This window comes from Galeopterus variegatus, unplaced genomic scaffold (genome assembly GCF_000696425.1).
Source record: "Galeopterus variegatus unplaced genomic scaffold, G_variegatus-3.0.2 Scaffold13, whole genome shotgun sequence".
Lineage (NCBI taxonomy): Eukaryota > Metazoa > Chordata > Mammalia > Dermoptera > Cynocephalidae > Galeopterus > Galeopterus variegatus.
In genome coordinates, this window is record NW_007726124.1 from 1,627,404 (window position 1) to 1,646,833 (window position 19,430).

The 19,430-nt window shown below is 41.3% G+C and overlaps 1 protein-coding gene and 1 long non-coding RNA gene across 2 annotated transcripts in view; one reads left to right on the forward strand and one right to left on the reverse strand.

The window, feature by feature from the left end:
- Positions 1–3,885, forward strand: part of LOC103609956 — a 10,951-nt gene extending 7,066 nt beyond the window's left edge. The window contains exons 2-3 of the long non-coding RNA XR_552179.1: positions 1,207–1,287; positions 3,112–3,885. This is a non-coding gene — a long non-coding RNA (uncharacterized LOC103609956). The remainder of the gene's footprint in view (positions 1–1,206; positions 1,288–3,111) is intronic.
- PAQR8 (progestin and adipoQ receptor family member VIII) overlaps positions 1–19,430 on the reverse strand; it is a 62,843-nt gene that overhangs the window by 22,112 nt on the left and 21,301 nt on the right. The gene's annotated exons all lie outside the window — the stretch shown is intronic.

Sequence of the window (19,430 nt, forward strand, 5' to 3'; positions counted from 1 at the left end):
AGAAGCCAGCTCTGCCCAACTGGGTTGGGACTTTCCCCAGCTCCCACCATACCCTGGCCTTGCTTTCCCCAGCACGCTTCTTTCCTGGGGCCATGATCACTGGTTTAGTCTGCTCACTTCCCCATTAGCCACAAGCTCCCTTAAGCGTCCCGGACTATATAGTGCGGAAGTCCCTGTGTCAAAAATAGTATACAGCATATGGAAGATACCTAATAATTATGTACTGAATGAAGATTTCTTTGGGCCCAGACATATGGCACCAATTTTCTCCTGCTCAATTCCCAAACTGTTTCCAAGGTTGAAAGAAAAAAAAAAGTAATGGGTTGGGAGTCGGGAAGTCTGGCTGTTAATATCTGCTCGACTCCATTAGCTCTGTGGCCATGCCTGAGACATTCAACTACATATTGTCATTGTCCTCATAGGGTGGGTGGGAGGTGATTACCTGTCTGTCTACTGTTTTTTTTCCTGTCTCAGGAAAAAAAAAAGATAATAATAATAAAATAGGCAGTAATGGAATAGTACTTTCAAGAGGCAAAACATGCCCATTAAAGTCCTAGTAATATTTGGAATAAAGAACTCATTGAAAGGTATTAGTTAACACACACACACACACACACAGTCTACCTTATCATTAACTTTAAATTAAAATGAAGGAATAGAAATTTTTTGTTACACTTCTGGAAATCCTCACCATTTCCCTCCCCCAACTCCTTTAAATAGTTTTTAACTAGAATCAGATTATAATGAAATTGGGATGAAAAACTCTTATTTATTGAATATGGTTATCTGTACCATGAATTCATCTAACATTTATAAAAAAGTGTTATAATATGTTATACCATGACTTAAACTATGTAGGTCCAGTCTTAAGGCTTTATGTCAAATTATTTAGAAAAATTAAAGATAAGGAAAAATGGAAAGAGAAACGTAGGGTAAATCCTGTTTATGGCAATAATTTGAAATTTTAGCCAAAAATTGTGCATTTAGGTGATCTTTTTAAAAGGAAATTACAGAACTAAATAAATATTCTGAATGTTTGGTTTTATTGACCTAGATTTGACTGATGAAAGCTACCTAGAAGGCATTTCCTTTTCAGCAATGTTAAATAAAACAATGAAATGACATCTTTCTGGTGATTGATGTGATTCCCTGAAAATATAGTAAAAATATATGTCAAGTGCTCCTAAATAACCATTTAACTTTCAGACAGGAGCTGCATGGATGAGCAGAACAGCACCTGGGAGTGTCTCCAATCTCCTGAGGAACAGATTTCACTGTGTATGACAGGTACGCCCACTGCCCTTGCTGCTTCTTGCCACCTCCTCCATCTGCTGGCTTCCCTCACAGTGAGGGCTTCAAGGTGGCATGACCACTGTCTGAACATGGGTCATCATCTCTCACAGGAACCTCTGTAGGACAGAGGACTTTCTGGTCCCTACCTGAGTGTCTCAACTGTCCCCGAACCATCCCCCATTCTGCTACTTTATTTTGTATTCCAGTCATTCCGTCTTCTGAGGTCTTTGTGCTTCTCTGCATGACTAGAATGCCCATGCTGCTGATGCCCTCTGTCCAATTTCTATTCATCCTTTATGTCCCAGCTCACATGTCCCCTGTGAAGCCTTCCCCTCAGGTGCTCCCTTGCTTATACTGCCACTGTACTCATAGTCCTCCATTACACACTTTCCTGGTTATATACCTACAGCGTCATGGCTCACATCATATGTCTGCCCATTAAACTGCAAAATCCTTTGAGGACTGAAATCTTTTTCTTATCTAGCACACTGTGCCTAGCACCTAGGAGATGTTCCAATAAATCATTATTGAAGAAATTAATGAGTGGAATGAAAATGTCAGAATAATAGCATTTATATGGTGTTTATCATATGACAGACAGTGTTCTGGGTGCTTTGCAAATATAAGTTCATTTAACCTTCTCATCTTCTCAATAGCTACCTAGCAGTGGTACTATTATTATTATCCCCATGTTACAGATGAGGAAATAGACAGACAGTGTTCTGGGTGCTTTGCAAATATAAGTTCATTTAACCTTCTCATCTTCTCAATAACCTAGCAGTGGTACTATTATTATTATCCCCATGTTACAGATGAGGAAATAGAAGCACAGACAGATTAGGTAACTTGCCCAAGGCTACACAGTATGTAGCAGATCCAGGAGGTAAACCTAAGTAGTTCGACCTAGAATGTGGACTCTTAACCACTATGCCCTCAAAACATGTACTCTAAGACTAAATCCCGATATTTTCTGATGATATACAACTTCAGACTTGCTGCTTTTTGCCATTAACAAAGAAAAAGCCATTAATTGCTTTGTGCCATTAACAAAGATAATTTACAGTTGGTTTACAAAAACAATCAATACTACAGTTTCTCAGTTCTTTGCCACTGAGTTTATTTGTAAATCAGATTCCAATATTTTCCAAGATAAGAAAACATGATTTCCACAAAATCTGAGTGAAAGCTATCAGACAATCCAAATAAATCCATAGCCCAGATAAACGTGATCATAAACCTGATGGTAATCTTTCATCTTAAAGAGACATGGTTCATAATGACTGGCTTTGTAGAACTAGTTCAGTGAGATGTTCCATTCATAAACCTAAAAACTGAGGTCATTTATCGGCCTGCTGGTGGAAAGCACACTGACATTTGGGAATAACCACTGAAGTCTGCTACACATATAGCATGCTATCTATAAAGCCTCTCCCAGATAAACAAAGTGGAAAATTAAATAAAAGCTCCATATTTGGGGAACTGTCATAGTTTGGTACTGAAGATATTTTATCTGGAGGCCAAATAGAAGCTCTATAAAACAATGGTGCTCTCTGACCTATTATAAGGACCCTGTGTGAACCTACCACAAACTTAGAATAGCCAATTCCCTGGGAAGAACACTGGAGGAGAAATTAGTTCTGACTTCTAGTTTCAGCTCTACCACTAACTGTGACTTTAGGCAAATCACTTAATCTCTCTATGCCTCGTTGTCCTTGTCCGTAAAATGGGGGTATAATCTGTACAAGCTCTGTAATTCATCTGGGCTATGTTTGGTTGGTACTGAATGAACATCAAATAATATAATGAAATCACCAACAGATCCTGTGACATGACGTCACCTCGTGTCACTGTGTGTGGGACTCACACAGATGGCAGGAAGATGGCCTGCTGTTTGTTGGACAGAGAACAAAAGAGTGATGATTCCTATCAAAGAAAGCAAAAGAAATGCTTCCAGAATCCACAGAAACCCAGCCTCACACATCACTGCATAAATGGCTTAGAAGGATCAGCAGTCAAGTGACAACTTGGTGTCCATTTACAAGGACTGGAACTGTGTTTGAGCAGCGTTTGAGACGGGTGGAATTAGAAACAGTCTCAGACACCTCCAGGATCTCCACCATCATCTATCAAGTGAGAGACCACTGGGCCTACACCAATCTTTATATCCATATCTGCCAAGAATCATATTAGTTTCTAAAGTCATGTTTTAAAGAATAGCACTACCAGCAGAATCCTGTTACTAGCAGGGATAATTTTAACATAGATTCAGACTCACCAATTGGTCAATGCATATTTCCCCCATATGAGTATTTAGCAAAATCTAACAAACATCCAGTTAGTATCTCAACATCCAGAAATAGAAGATTTAATTAAGTAAATTATGATAAATCTATGCAATTGAATACTATACACTTACTAAAATAACTATGTAGTATATTTACATTTGTTATAGAAAGATGCACTTGATAAATGTGTGCTCCATTGTTTTTCACTGTAGTCTCCCCTGCCTTTAGAACAGTGACTGACTAGAACATCATACAAGCTGAAAAAAGATCTGCTGAATAAAAAAAACGAATAAAAGACATTGTTACAAGAAAAATAAATTGAAAGTATGTGTCCTATTTTTGTAAGTGAACAAATATGGCCCAGAAAAAGTATGGAAGTGCATATAACCAAAACAATAGGGGTAGATAATATCATTACAGTACTTTTTAACAATGAACATTTACTATTTTTGTAAGTGAAAAAATAAGGTTATTGCCATTCTGCAATGGAAATATTTGTCATAAATATGCAGAAATTGGTAATACATATTAATTGGCAAAATGGATGGTAAGACTCCTCTCAAAAAACACCCAAGCATTATAAAAGAATACATACATACTTCATTGTTCTTTGGATTTTGAATTCAAGTAGTTTGCATACTATACTAATAAAATTATTAGGATTAACCTAGTAACCTAATACTTGCCATAATGGAAGCCAGTGGTCATGGGGGGTGGTGTGGATTGATGTCCCCTCAAAACTCAGTCACCACTGTGACAGTGTAAAGAGGGTGGGAAATCCCATTATGGTAATTGAAAGGTGGGGCCTTGAAGAGGAGATTTGACTGTGGGACCATGCCATAGTAAATGGATTAATAATGGTGGTCAGGGGCATGGTTCTGAGGGCTTTAAAAGGAGAGGGCATGAGCAGCTATTTCTCTCTCTCTCTGCTCCTCCATTTTCTGCCATGTGAGACCCCTGCATTGCTATAAAGCTATCACCAAAGACGACCCTCACCACATGTATTCCCCGGACTTTGGACTTCCCAGCTTCTGAAACTGTAAGCAATAAATTGTGTTTTCCTAGAAATCACCCAGTTCCAGGTATTTCTGTAATAAGCAACAGAAACAGACTGATACATGGGGGGTTTAAAGGGGAAAAAACATTTACTGTTAATGCAGCAATCATGTTCTCTAGATTGGGAAAGCCAGTATATACAATATTGTCAAAGGACTTTCCCCACAGGACTCAAACCCAAATGGCCTTAATAATTGATTCAATCCCTGACCATGTGGCTTCATGGCATGGCTGAACCCTGCCTATAAAAAAGGTGAGGTACACACATATGTCACAGATGTGGCAGGAATGTTTGTCACCCTCTGGACTCAGTGACCTCTCCACCTCTGAATCCTTTCTTCTGTGGTTCCCTATAATATTCATAGGAGGATACAGAAAACATGGCCTTAATTTGTTGCTGTGCCCCTGGGGAAGATGAGCTGAGCATATTTCCTCCAAGTGCATTTTTTTCTTTCTCCAACTGGAACCCTCTATTCCTGACTGTTCTTTATTGTCACTTCCCATACCTTCCACGTATCAACTAATCTCACTTGAACAGGTACTGTTTTCAAAATGCATCATTACAGACACGGAATGTACCTGCCAAGTGGAGTGGATAGTATCTGTGTTTAATCCGTCAGATGGGAGAATTGAGAGGACCTGGGACCTGGGAACAATTTAGAAGAATACATTGAGCAGTCTAAGGCCAATCAACGGGTCAGGTAGGTGTGAGGATCATTTTTCTTCCCAGACTTCTTGTTTGGGTAAAGGTAAACTCTGCTCTCTAAAATCCCTGTTAATTAAAGCCTATGGACAGGAATCTCCCTGGGTCTTCCATATGAATGTAACCATTGGCTTCATTAGGTGTGGTTTGGCTTTATTTAGTCACACAGCCTCTCAGCTTGATCTAGCCTCTCACTGGCAGGAAGCTTCACTGATCTGCAAACTTGCTGGGGCATAGGCCAGTCCAGGCGAACACTGAACAGAGCTGCCGATTTCCACTGACAGGTTATCAATCTTAGAAATGTCCTTTCCATAGCCGAAGAATCTGATAACGACAAATTTAGCTGGGGTTTGGAGCACCACATCAAGAATGCTGTGTTCCCTAGCATGTAAATGTTACCACTTTTGTGGCTAATACAAGGGTACTTCAAAAAGTTTGTGGAAAGACTGTATTATCTTTTAATTCTATTTTCCCACAAACTTTCTGAAGCACCACTTTTCTGGTGGCCCAAAGACCCAGCCTTTTTATTTATTCAGAGTCAAGCAAGACACTTCATTCTCAGTTTCTCCTTAGATACTCCCAAGTTCATTTCAGATCTCCACGAAGCCTTCTCCAGAGTATCTTGATTTCTTTTCTCCCTGAACATTCATCTAGCTATTGCACACATTTTGTTAAGTTTGGACTCGCGTGTTACTTCACTGCTGTGTGTGCAGAGAGCTGTGTCTCTCCTGCCTGTTAGACTTGCAAGCTCCTTGAGGCAGGAACACTGACTTACCCATCCTTTATTTCTCCTGGCAGTAAACCATCAGAGTAATGGTGTCCCAAAATGCATCAATAGATAATTGTTCAAAGACAAAGTGAAATAAATCTATTCTCTGACTGCTTCTAAAGGTAAAACTATGAGATCTTAGATAATGAAAATGTGGGGTATTTTTCAAAAGGAAACAACACTGAGTTGAATGTTGTTTATCTATGTGTGGTTCATCTACTTGGTAGCTATCCATAACAATATTTAAATTGCTAACTGAGTTTAATCACCAGCTCATTTCTGGTCTTTCACCTCCTACCATTGGTACTTTGTGCCCACCAATGCCTAAGCAAAGATTCAGGAAATGGAGAAGCCAGGCTGAAAAAATAATGTAAATTAACATTGGAGCAGAGTTAGGAAACCTAATTTTTTATTCTCGTTGCATAGAAAAAGGCAGAACAGACTGTCCTAGTTCCCTGAACAAGCCACACACTTGACATTGCCAATATTATTGTACCCCGCTGTGCCTGGCAAACCTTCTTCTCTCTCAAATTTGGGCTCAGATATAACCTCCTCTGTGATGTTTAGCAACAGCCTCAAACAAAATTAATCATATCCTGTTAAACTCTCTTAGTCCGTTCAGGATGCTATAACAAAATACCATAGACTAGGTGGCTTATAAACAAGAGAAATTTATTTCTCACAGTTCTGGAAGCTGGGAAGGGCAAGATCAAAAGCACCAGCAGATTTGGTGCCTGGTGAGGGCCCCTTTCTGGTTCACACACGGTCACCTTCTCACTGTGTCCTCACATGACAAGAGGCAAAGGAGTTCTCCAGAGTCTCTTTTATAAGGGCATTAATCCCATTCATGTAGGTGACCTAATCACCTCCCAAAGGCCCCAACTTCTAATACTCTCACATTGGAGGTTAGGATTTCAACATATGAATTTTGGGAGGACACAAACATTCAGTCTATGCTGTAACTTGCTCTACATGTGTCTTCCTTTACATTAAATTGTGAAATTTGTTGCGTTGCTCAAGGAAGTTACTCAAGACATTTGAAAAATTTTTAGTCTGTGTTACTTGATTGTGAGACTAATGGAGGCACAAAGAATTTAGGTGACCTATTCAAAGCCCTAAACCAAATAAGCTGTACTGTATGGGCAGACCTCACTGCTCTTGACTCCTGTATCCCAAGAGTCCAGCTGATTGTGTCTCAGTAAAACAAAGTCTATCAACCATGAATGAAAAAGAGAGCTCTATAGATAAGAAGAGGGTACCTGCCTGCCTCTGAGCTGATGATGGAGTAGGAATCCTGTCTCACTGCAATGACCCAGGAGCACTATCTGGAGCCTCCTCTCCCAGGATGTTCTTTGAGGGCTGTCCTAAGGGTACTCCTGAAGACCCTGCTCCACTTCCTGGTGTGGTCTTTTCCACAATTTGAAGTAGTAATTCATAGTCAGTAGCTGGTCTGGTTTAAAGTCATTAGTTATTTCATAGAGGAGCTGCATTTGAGAAGTCAATCTACTTAGTTCAGATCAATCAATAATTGTGAACTATCACACAGCTACAGCTTTCGTCTCCATTGTATTACAACTACCCACCTGCCTAGGCTGCAGTTTCTCTGCAGGTAGTGGTTATTTATCATTCGGAATTACTTTAGCTCCAAAAGGGCTGGAATTCCTCCTCTCTGATCACAACCCTCCTGACGTCCACCTGTAATATTTCCTCATACCTCTTTAGTTTGCTCTTTGGGCTCAAAACCTCCAGTCTTGCAACCCCTCTTCTCTCTCAGTCCACCGGCCTCATTTGGCCCCATGCCATCCCAACACAAACCTGACCCAGTGCCAGCCATTTCCCTTTTACCCTGGCCGCACTCCTCACCCTCCATCTCCCACACCTTTGCTGGGTCTGCCTGTCTAGCCCCACCTTGATTAAACATAATTTCATTTTTTTCCTCACCAGTACTGGGTACTGCTATGGAAGGTCATAACACATTATGAAACCACTATGAATTCATGCCTTTTAACCTCAACCAAAACTTCACTATACCCATCTGTATATCTCCGTCAGCACTTTAAACATTGTGTGCTTAAAATCAAACCTCCTGATATACCTGGTTCTGCTGTTTGTGTGACCAATCTCCCTGAAATCAAGAGTGAAATTTTTCTCCTTTACCTCTTCCTTCCTTTAAGCCCCAGTCATCAAATCCTTTTTTTTTTTTTAAATCACAGCATATCTAAAACCTGTTCCTTCTTTTCACTTCCCCTGCAGACGCGTATCCTGTCCCAGCTACACATGAAAACATTATGGAGATATAAAGTGACTACTAACATGTAATGATATAATAAAAACATCATGAAATTATAGATCCATAGCAATATATAATGTTTAACCTTTATACAAATTTTGTACCTAACATTCTGCAGCCTTCTTTCTTTAATATACATTTTGAGTTATTCCCACATTGATTGCTATATGATTCTCTAGTCATTTCCTTTTTCTCTGCTGAGTATTTTCCATTGTGTGAATATACCACAATTTATTTGTCCCTCCTCCTGTGGATGGACACAGAAGTTGTTTCTTGTCATTTACCATGACAAACAAGGCTGTAGTGTTGTCTTATCTGTGTCCTCTCAGGTATATGACTAGAAGGGGATTTCTCTTCAGGTCTTTGCCCAGACTGTTCTCTTTACCTGGTATGACCTCCTCCCTTGTAGTCCAGTTCTGTTGCTTATAACAAAATATCTGGAATTGGGTGATTTATAAGAAAACAAAATTTATTGCTTACAATTTTGGAGGCTGGGAAGTCCAAAGTCCAGGCAACACATCTGGTGAGAGCTCTGTCCTGGTGGTGACACAGCGATTTAGGGTATCACATTTTGAAATGGCAGAGCACAGGGAGAGACTGTCATGTGCTTGTCTTTTAAAGCCCTCAGAACCACGCCCCTTACCACCATTATCAATTCATTCAGTATGGTGTGGTCCTACAGTCTCATCACCTCTTTGGGGCCCTGCCTTTCAGTAACCATAGTAGGACTTCCCACCCTCAACAGTTACAGTGGGGAGTGATATTGGGGGAACACAGTTCAAGCCACTGCATCCCTATCTCTACCTCAGAAAACTTATCCATCCCTGAAGGCACCTCTCAGATGCCTATTCTTCTGTGTCTTCCAATTCATCCAGTGAAAGCAATGTCTTCCTCCATCCATTCTCCTGCAACTTTCAGTTAAGTGACACCATCACGTACAACCATGTCCTGTAGTTATCTGGATACATTTCCTATGTCCCTAGCAGGCCATAAGTTTCTTATGGGCAAGAACTGTGTTGCATGGCATTAAATTCCCTCTCCTCCCCACTTAGAGCCTAGCATGGATGTTTGCCCAGAGTGGACTCTCAGTGAATGTCTGTTGAAACCACTGAACTTTCCTTCTTTTGCTATTAAGTACTGTTATCACCATCTAATGATATATATCTAATGGCAATAGTATATACGTAATGGCTACGACATTCCTATGTATTATTATTTCAGCAAAGGGGTAAAGAGAAGCCTCTCTCTATCATCAACACTCTACATTGGGAGAAACTAGAGGTACAGGGGATACCGTATCTGAGCTCAATAACCAGCTAGGGCTAAATAACTATAGGCAGCTGCCTATGTGTGAAGATCAAGGAAAATATTCTTCCTCCTTTCTTCCTTGTTGAAGCACCCAAGATTCTACATTTATGCCAATAATTTTATAAGAATGTCCTTTAGAACTAAAATAAATCAAACATTGGGTGGATAAGAATGTTACCAAAAATTGGAGTGGGGGGGCAATTTTCGAGATTGGTGCTGTACTCTTTCAGTTAACTAATGCTTATTGCCATTAGTTTAGAAAGGATTTATAGAGGGAATCAGTTCCTCCGTCCCCCACCTAGTCCCTGTGACTATAGCAATTATTCTACTTTAGCCTGGCAATAGAGTCACAAAGAGCTATGGGTGTTTTGAATGGCTACTGTGTGGCTTCAGAATCCTTGGCCAGGGGGCCAAGATTGTGGAGGGGCAAAGGCACCTGTCCATCCATAGATATTAATCTTCCCCCCAAGTTCGGTGGGGGTAGGGGGACGGGGAAGGAGAGGGAGACTTCTTCCTGATTGCAAAGTAGAGATTCATACTCATTATACTTTTTTATTAGACCTGGGAAAGTGAGTTTAAAAAATGATGTGGAAAAATGAATTAAATGCTGCAAACTGCCTTCAATTTTTTTATGAGCACAAAGCATTGGCTTAAATGATGGCAATTTGATACCTGTTTATACCGGCTTCATAAATTGATAATAAAACCTGTCCGGGTCACAGGATTTTTATAAGCAGCTCACCATTCCATGACATATGATCTCTCTGGTAGAGAATAACTGAAATAAGTACTTTTGACCTGCCCCTCTAGTTATGAGTTGACAGGAAGGTTAGCTGAAGCCTTGAAAATCCTAGTCTTATGAAGGAGTTTAAAACTCATTGGAAATGAATGTTTTCTTGGCTTCAAAGGAGCTAAGACTCCTCAGGCTACATGCAAACTTAGGAGGAACTAAAAAACCAAACTCCTTGTTTTTGCTTCTGTATTATAGGTTTGATTTTAAAAAGGGCCATGTAAAACAAAAACCATTTATCTTTACTGTAACATAACCTCAAGTCTCAGATGACATCTGATTATAATCTGTGCGAGTGCTACCTGAGTGCTTGGATTGTTTTTCCAATCCAGTTGAAATGCCCACATCCACAGTTTCTGCATCAGCTGTCCACCAAGATATACTTTACAGATACGCACCACTTGATCATTACCTGGGCATTGCCACACCACGTGTGGGCCCTGTATTTAGACACAGATTATAACACCTGCCAGCAGACAAACAACTCCTTCCAGTCCTTGCTCAAATCTCACCTTTTCAAGGAGGCTTCCCAACCACCCTACTGATTTAATACTGCATTTGTACCCTCCCTTGCATTCCAGAGCCCCCTACTCTGCTCTACTGTTTCTGTGACAGTATATTATTTTCTTTCTCATACGTTTTTTTTTATTTTGGCAAAATGCACATAACATAAAATTTACCATACTAACCATGTTAAGTGTACAGTAGCATTGAGTACTTTCACACTATTTGTGCAACCAATCTCTAGAACTCTTTTCATCTTGCAAAACTAAACCCTCTACCCATCAAATAACAACTCCCCACCACCTCCCCAGCCTGATAAACACAATTCTACTTTCTGTTTCTATAAATTTAACTACCCTAGGTACCTTATATAAGTGGAATCAGTCATACAGTATTTGTCCTTTTTTTTTGAATGACTTATTTCACTTAGCATATCCTCAAGGTTCATCCATGTAATGGTATGTGTCAGAATCTCCTTCCCTTTTAAGGATGAATTATATTCCATTGCATATATATATATATTTACCACATTTTATCCATTCATCATTCATGGATGCTTGGGTTGCACCTTTTGGCTATTGTGACTAATGCTGCTATGAACATGGGTGTATACATATTTCTTCAAGACACTGCTTTCAATTGTTTTGAGTATATGCCCAGAAGTGGAATTGCTGGATGATATGGTAATTCCATGTTTAATTTTGGGGGGAGCTACCGCACTGTTTTCCACAGTGGCTGCACCCTTTTATGTTACCACCAATAGTGTACAAGTGTTCCAGTTTCTCCATATCCTCGCCAACGCTTGTTATTTTGTTTTTGTTTTGATAGCAGCCATCCTAATGGGTGTGAGGTTAATATATCAGTTTTATTTGTTATGCTTCTTTTCTGTTCTTCCTAGCCTCACTGCTGTCCCAAAATATAAGCCCCATTAGCAGAGGGATCTTTATTTATTTTGTTCACTGTTATATCCCCTGTACCTAGAATGATACTTGGCATATACTAAGTGTTCAGTAAATATTCATTGTAAGACTGAATTAATGAATGGGTAAAAGAAAGACACACTGAAAATATACTGGCCTTCCCTTTCCTTGCTTCTATGTCAAAATCTCAATGTGGCCTTGATCATAATATGTTAATATTTATATTGAACATTACCTTTATACAAGCACCTTATCCCTTTAACAAATATTTGCTGAGTATCTACAATGTGCTATTATTATGCTCATTATTATTCAGATGGAAACTCTGAAGCATACGGAATTTAGTTTTTTGGAGAACTCAGAAGAAGTTCATAGGAAAACCAAAGAAAGAGGCTGCAGTACACAGAAAACTTAGTTATTATCAAGAACAGGGTATATCCAATACCACTTGATATCTCTGATCAGCTGTAACAAAGATACCTCAAAATGAACACTGCCAAAACAGAATCAAGCTTCCCTCACTAAATCTACTTTTGTCCTGTGCTCCTTGTTCCTATATCAGTAAATGGCTGCACCCAGGTGCTGAAGCCAGAAACCAGAGATATATTTTTCCCTCTTCATCACCCCATACTTCTCTCTATCCAGTTGTCAGTAATAATTATTATAATGACTCTCACATATTGAGCACTTACTCTATGCTAGGCATGGTTCTAAGTTCATTGCATGTATTAACTCATTTATTCCTCACAACTCTATGCAATAAGTTTTACTATTTTTATCTATTGTATAGATGAGAAAATAGATTAACTCCCTTGCTCAAAGACACCTAGACAGGAAGTGGTGAAGCCAGAATATGTACCCAGTAGTCTGGCTCCAGAGCCCATGCCTTGAACTTTTATGTTATTCAAGAAATGCTTTCTGTTTCAAGCTCATTTGTTGGAAATCATTCTAAAATATATTAGTGAACTTTCCTTAATGTGTAAGTGAATATAACTTTGATAATTCGGAACTATCCAGGTCCTTCATGTCTTTCTATTATGCAGCTGGGCTAATGGAGGTAGCAATGGTCAGGAAGCTTGGACAGTGTCTGCGATGAGTTTAGGACCTTGCTGGGAAGTTGCTCGCAAATTAAAGTTTTTTGGGTTTTTTTTTTTTGTCTTTTTCGGGACTGGTAAGGGGATCGCAACCCTTGGTGTGGTGTCGCCCACACCACGCTCAGCCAGCGAGCTCACCGGCCATTCCCATATAGGATCCGAACCCGTGGTGGGAGCGACGCTGTGCTCCCAGCGCCGCACTCTCCTGAGTGCGCCACGGGCTCGGCCCACAAACAAAAGTTCTAATACCACTTGATTTTCCTGTATTTTGATGTTGTTTCTTCAAAGTGGAATATGTTGTAAAAGATAGTTTAATTTGAGACTGTGATTAATCAAAGCTCTATTATAGTAGATACAGTCACTAATATCAACAAGGTACATCCATTATAAACACCATTAAAAAATGGACAACTTTTTCTTCTTTGAGGTTGTATTGACATTAGAGGCAGTGGGCTGGAAGTCAGACAGCACAAGCCCCACTCTCATCAAATTAAATTAATCACATACTTAAAAATAAATCACGATCCCTCTGGCACCAGTAGTGCCATCTGTAAACTGAGAAGAATAATAAAGACCAACAACTTGAGATTTCTGAATTAAAGTTGAAAAAAGTGAACGCAATCATAAGCGTTAAGATCCCAGGTCTAGAAAGTCTTGCTTTTGAGTTTTAAGCTTATCCAGTGTCTAAAACCCAATATTATATACGTTCACCACCAAATTAACATTCAAATAAGATACATTTTAAAGCCAAAAGGATACATTTTTTTTTTCCTTTTTGTCTTTTTTTTTTGTGACCGGCAACAGATCGCAACCCTCAGTGTCGCGCCCGTACCGGACCGGGACCGGCCACGGGATCGCAACCCTCGGTGTTGCTCCCGCCCCTCGCTCAGCCAGTGAGCGGCCGGTCTGTATGTGGGATCCGAACCCTCGGCGGGAGCGCCACCGCACTTCCCAAGCAGCGCACTGTAGCAGTGCGCCACTGGGCCGGCCCAAAAAGGATACATTTTTAAGACCCCAAGATGCCTTTAGAAAACAAAGGATACAGTACCAGCCAGAAGCTATTTGGGTAAGTCCACAGAACATATGGGCTGGGAAGAGACAAGCACTTAGTGTTATCAGAAAATTTAAGATCAGCACTTGCAGTTTCATTTCCATCATGCTAGTGCTCCCTTTGACAAAGGATTGCAGTATCTGCTGAAGAGTTGCCTTCATTCTTCAACTTGCTATTTCAGCCTCACCTGCCACTCATCCCTCCCAGGAACCCAATTACTTCAATATACCCAAATAACAAGCAATGATTTTTTTTTTTTTTGCCTCTTTTTATATGACATCCAAAAAGACGCAGAAAATAAAGAATAATAGTAAGCCAGAAGTGATTTCAGCTGAAGTATGATTTTTAGATAAGCATCCCTAGATAAATGTATACAATTAATGGGGGGGGGAGGGGAGCTCTAAATCTTACCTGGTTTTAAAAAAAGTCTTTAAAAAACTTGGCCAGTCTAATGCTTTTTCTAACCTATATGAGTATTTTTTTCCTCCCCCTTCTTCCCCCAACCTCTAATATTCAGTTGAGACTTCTGCCCAGTCTTGCTGTTAAATCAGAGCATTCCAAATGAGCTTTGTTTTTTTTTTTCCTTGCAAAAGAATGTGCTGTTGATTAAAACAACAATCAAAGAAAACCACACCCATACATACACAGCCTGATCTTAGCCACCTAGAAGGCAGCCTGGCATCCTGTTAATCTTCCTAGAGACAGCCAGGTCTGGAACAGCCTGCGTTGTCGGCTGGTAACAGCTTATCAGCTGGTAATGATCTCTGGTGACTATGGATATTCCTACCACCCAATACATTATCTAAAATATGGCCATGGACACTTGAAACACCTTCTGTCAAGGAAGTCCTGTTGCTTCATAAGTATTCTTTTTTTTTTCCCCTTGTCTTTTTTCGTGTCTGGCAACGGATCGCAACCCTCAGTGTCGCGCCCGCACTGGACCGGGACCGGCAACGGGATCGCAAACCTCGGCGCTGCGCCTGCACCTCACTCAGCCAGCAAGCGGGAACCGGTCTGCATGTGGGATCCGAACCCTCGGCGGGAGCGCCGCCGCACTCCCAAGCGGCGCACCATAGCAGTGCGCCACCGGGCCGGCACATTCATAAGTATTCTTTTAATACCCTCTCTATTTCTTTAAAAGTAAAGAGAATTATTAGTCACCTGGGAATGAGTTAGTTATAACTGGGCTCTAAGTTTCTTGCTTTCTCATCTCATTAAACTACACTGAATCTAAGTGTAGCTTAGTACAATTGCTATACCAGATTAGGAACTCCTTAAGGACAGACTCTAGGTTTCGATTTTCTTTTATTCCCCTTGAGCATTGCATTAAGCATTCCATTTCTCCCATAAAGAGAATGACTTTATTTAGTCTTACCAATCAATCAACAAACCCACTGCAGGACCATCTATGAGTTCAAAAGGGAGAGTTGCAACCTCCAAACTCTCATGTATCATCAAGGTTTAAAACATATTCTCTTGTCATCTGCTTTCCAGAAAGAGTTTGGCATCCTTGGGGGGGTAACAGTTCCCCTCCCTCTGATCTGATTCTTGATGAAAGAGGAGAATGGATCCCTAGCTGTTAGGAACCTAATCTCACCATGGGCTTATGGAATTTTAGTTTGGGAAGGACTTTTAGACTACATACTGAGGAAATGGCCAATAGATTCTGCCCTTCTTGCCAACCCCTATTGCTTGTAATGGCTTCCTGGAGTAATGTATTGAGAAGCATTCCAGGCCTGAATCAGAGCTTGGAAGGAAAGGTATTGTGATCAATTTACAATGTCTGCCATGGCTCTTGAGGGAGGTAAGGCTTAGGAGGGAGCTGTGGCACAGAGCCATATATTTGCCATCCCTGAGCTGACTCTACTATAGTACAGTCACTAAGTGACTTGCAGTCCACTGTTTTTCCCACTAGTCTTTTTAAAAACGTGTCATATCAATAATAAAAAACTATTTCAAAATATTTGCAATGATGGGCCGAGCCCGTGGCGCACTCGGGAGAGTGAGGCGCTGGGAGTGCTGCAGTGCTCCCGCCGTGGGTTCGGATCCTATATAGGGATGACCGGTGCACTCACAGCACTCACTGGCTGAGTGCAGTGCGGCCGGTCTCAAAAAGGACAAAAAATATATATATATTTGCAACGATAAATGTTTTAAGAAAATACATGTTCCCTGAAAAGAGCACTGTATCAGTCCATTTCTGTTGCTTATAATAAAATGCACAGAACTGGGTAATTTGTAAGAAAATGAAATTTATGGCTTACAGTTTCAGAGGCTGGGGAGTTCAAAGTCCAGGGAACACATCTGGTGAGAGCTTTCTTTGGTGATGACTTCATTGACATAGGGTATCACATTGCAAACTGGTGGAGCAGAGAAAGAGAGAGCTCCTCATGCTCTCTCCTTTTAAAGCCCTCAAAATCAGCCCCTGATCACCATTATTAACCCACTCACTAAGGCATAGTCCTGCAATTTAATCACCTCTTCAAGACCCTACTTTTCAATTACCATAATAGGATTTTCCACCCTCAATAGTTACAGTGGGGATTTAAGCTTCAGTGAGGTTTGGGGGGCATCCAATCTACAGCACTCTGCTCCTGACCCACCAAAACTCATGTCTTTTCCCCATGCAAATGCATTCAGATAGATGCAAATACATTTTGTCCTCAAAGTCTTAACTTGTTTCAACTCAAAGGTCCAAAGTCCAAAGTCCCATCTGTGAAATTAAAACAAGTTATCTACTTCCAAGATACAATGGTGGGACAAACAGGTTACATATCCTCATTCAAAAAGGGAGAAATATCGGGCCGGCCCGTGGCTCACTCGGGAGAGTGCGGTGCTGATAACACCAAGGCCCCGGGTTCAGATCCCATATAGGGATGGCTGGTTTGCTCACTGGCTGAGCGTGGTGCTGACAACACCAAGCCAAGGGTTAAGATCCCCTTACCAGTCATCTTTTGAAAAAAAAAAAAAAAAGGGAGAAATAGGCCAAAAGAGGGATGTAATAGGTCCCAAACAAGTCTGAAACACAGTAGGACAGGCATTAAATCTCAAAGCTGGCATATCAGGTACCTTGACTCCATATTTGGAGTCCTCTGCCTGTTGGTGTGGGGATTAGGACCCCAAGTCCTCAGGCAGCTCTGTTCCTAAGGCTTTCCTGGTCTCAGGCCACACTTCAGCTCTCCCAGTCTGGTGTTCCACTCTGGTAGCTCCACAATTCTGAGGTCTCCATGGCAGTCCTGCTCTCATGGCTCCCCTAGGTATGGCACTGATGGGGTTTCTCTGCTGCAACTCCGACCCCACATTTCCAGTTGGCATTGCTCTAGTGAAGGCTGTCTATGGTGAATCTGCTCCTGCAACAGATCTCTTCCTGGGCCCCCAGGCTTTTCCATACATTCTTTAAAATTGGTGTGGAGTCTCCCAAGACTTCACAGTTCTGGCATTCCGTGAGCCTGCAGTCCTAACATCACGTGGACATAGCCAAAGGCTTCCAGGTTGTATTTTTCAAAGATGCAGGTCCAGCTACACCTGGAGCCAATTTAGCCATGGCTGGAGCAGCCAAAGCAGCTGGGGTGCTGGTATGGGGAGCAGCATCTAAGGTGGCCATGGGCAGCAAGCCTGTGGAGGGCACCTCAGGCCTGTTCCCCAAGACCATTCTGTCTCCCTAGGCCTCTGGGCCTGTAATGGAAAACTCAGCCTCCAACATCTCTGAAATGCCTTCACCTCCTTTCTTCCATTGTCTTTGCTATAAGCACCTGGCTGCCTCATAAACATGCTAATGTCTTTAGCAACCAGTCCCTTTGATGCACCATGGTATTTTTCTCCTGAAAATCTCTGCTTCTCTTCCACAGGGTCAGGCTGCAAATTTTCTAAATTTTTATGCTCTGCTTCCCTTTTAAATACTGGCTTTATGTCATGCTTTTGTTGGCCTAACTCAGTGTAGGCTGTTAGAAGTAGCCACGCAACTTCCTTAATGCTTTGCTGCTTAGAAATTTCTTCCACCAAAATCCCTGGGCCAGCACTTTGAAGTTCCACATTCCGTAAAGCTTTTGGACTTAAACAGAATACAGCCAAGTTCCTTGCCAATTCATACCAAGAGTGATCTCTGCCCCAGTTTCCAATAAGTCCCTTCTCATTTACATCTGAGATCTTCTCAGAATGGCCTTTACTGTCCATATTTCTACCAGCATTCTTCTCACCACCAGAATTTAACAAGTTTCTAAGAAGTTCCAAACTTTCCCTGGTTTTCTTGTCTTCTAAACTCCCGCCAGCAACTAGGCTTTTCCTAGCCTGCTCCTCCAAAATCTTCCAGCCTCTCCTCAACACCCACTTCCAAAGCTGCTTCCACATTTTCAAGAATCTGTTATAAGCAGAACCCTGTTTCTCCAGTACCAATTTTCTGTATTAGTCCATTTCTGTTGCTTTTAACAAAATTATCTGGAACTGGGTAATTTATAACAAAATGAAATCTATTGCTAACAATTTCAGAGGCTGGGAAGTCCAAAGTCCAGGGAACACACCTGGAGAGGGTCTTTGGTGGTGGCCTTACAGCAATGCAGGAGTCTCACATGGCAGGAAATGGCAGAGCAGAGAGAGTCTAACCTTGCATGTGCTCTTCTTTTAGAGCCCTCAGAACCACACCCCTGACCACTAATATTAATGCATTCACTGTGGCATCGTACTCTAATCTAATCATCTCTTCAAGACCCCGCCTTTTAATTACCATAATGGGATTTCCCACCCCCAACAGTTACAGTGGGAATTAAGCTTCTAATATATGAACTTTGGGGACACAATTCAATCAATTCACAGCAAGCACCGACTGAGGTTCTCGCTGGCATGTCCCATAGAGGGCCAAAGGTGAAATTTCTAGGCTCTTCCTCAACTGCACCTGATAATAACCACCTTTTAGTGCTTGATTGGTGAGAGGTTAAGAAGGAACTGCATAGTTTTCCAGCAGTTATATGGCTTCTGTGATGGGACTGCACCAGTAATGGGGAAGGAAATGAAACAGGTTGAAGAATCAAGCAAATGTCGGTGATCCTAATGACAGAGGAAAGTATTAAGGAGAAAAGTCAGTGTGATGCTTGTTTTGATAGGAAAAATGGAGAATCAATTTCTTGAACTTTGTCAAGCTCTTTTACCTGCCCATAATCCTGCTGACTGGGCCAACTGTCGAGCTAGGGCAGGGTCTAGAGCTCACAGACCCCTCAAGCCCATTCACGGACTGGGTCACGAACCCTTCACACTCCAGGCTGGGTCACCAGACCCCTCATATGACAGGCTGAGTCACCAGACTCCTCACATGCCAGGCTGGGTCACCAGACCCCTCACATGCTAGGCTGGGTCACCAGACCCCTCACATGCTAG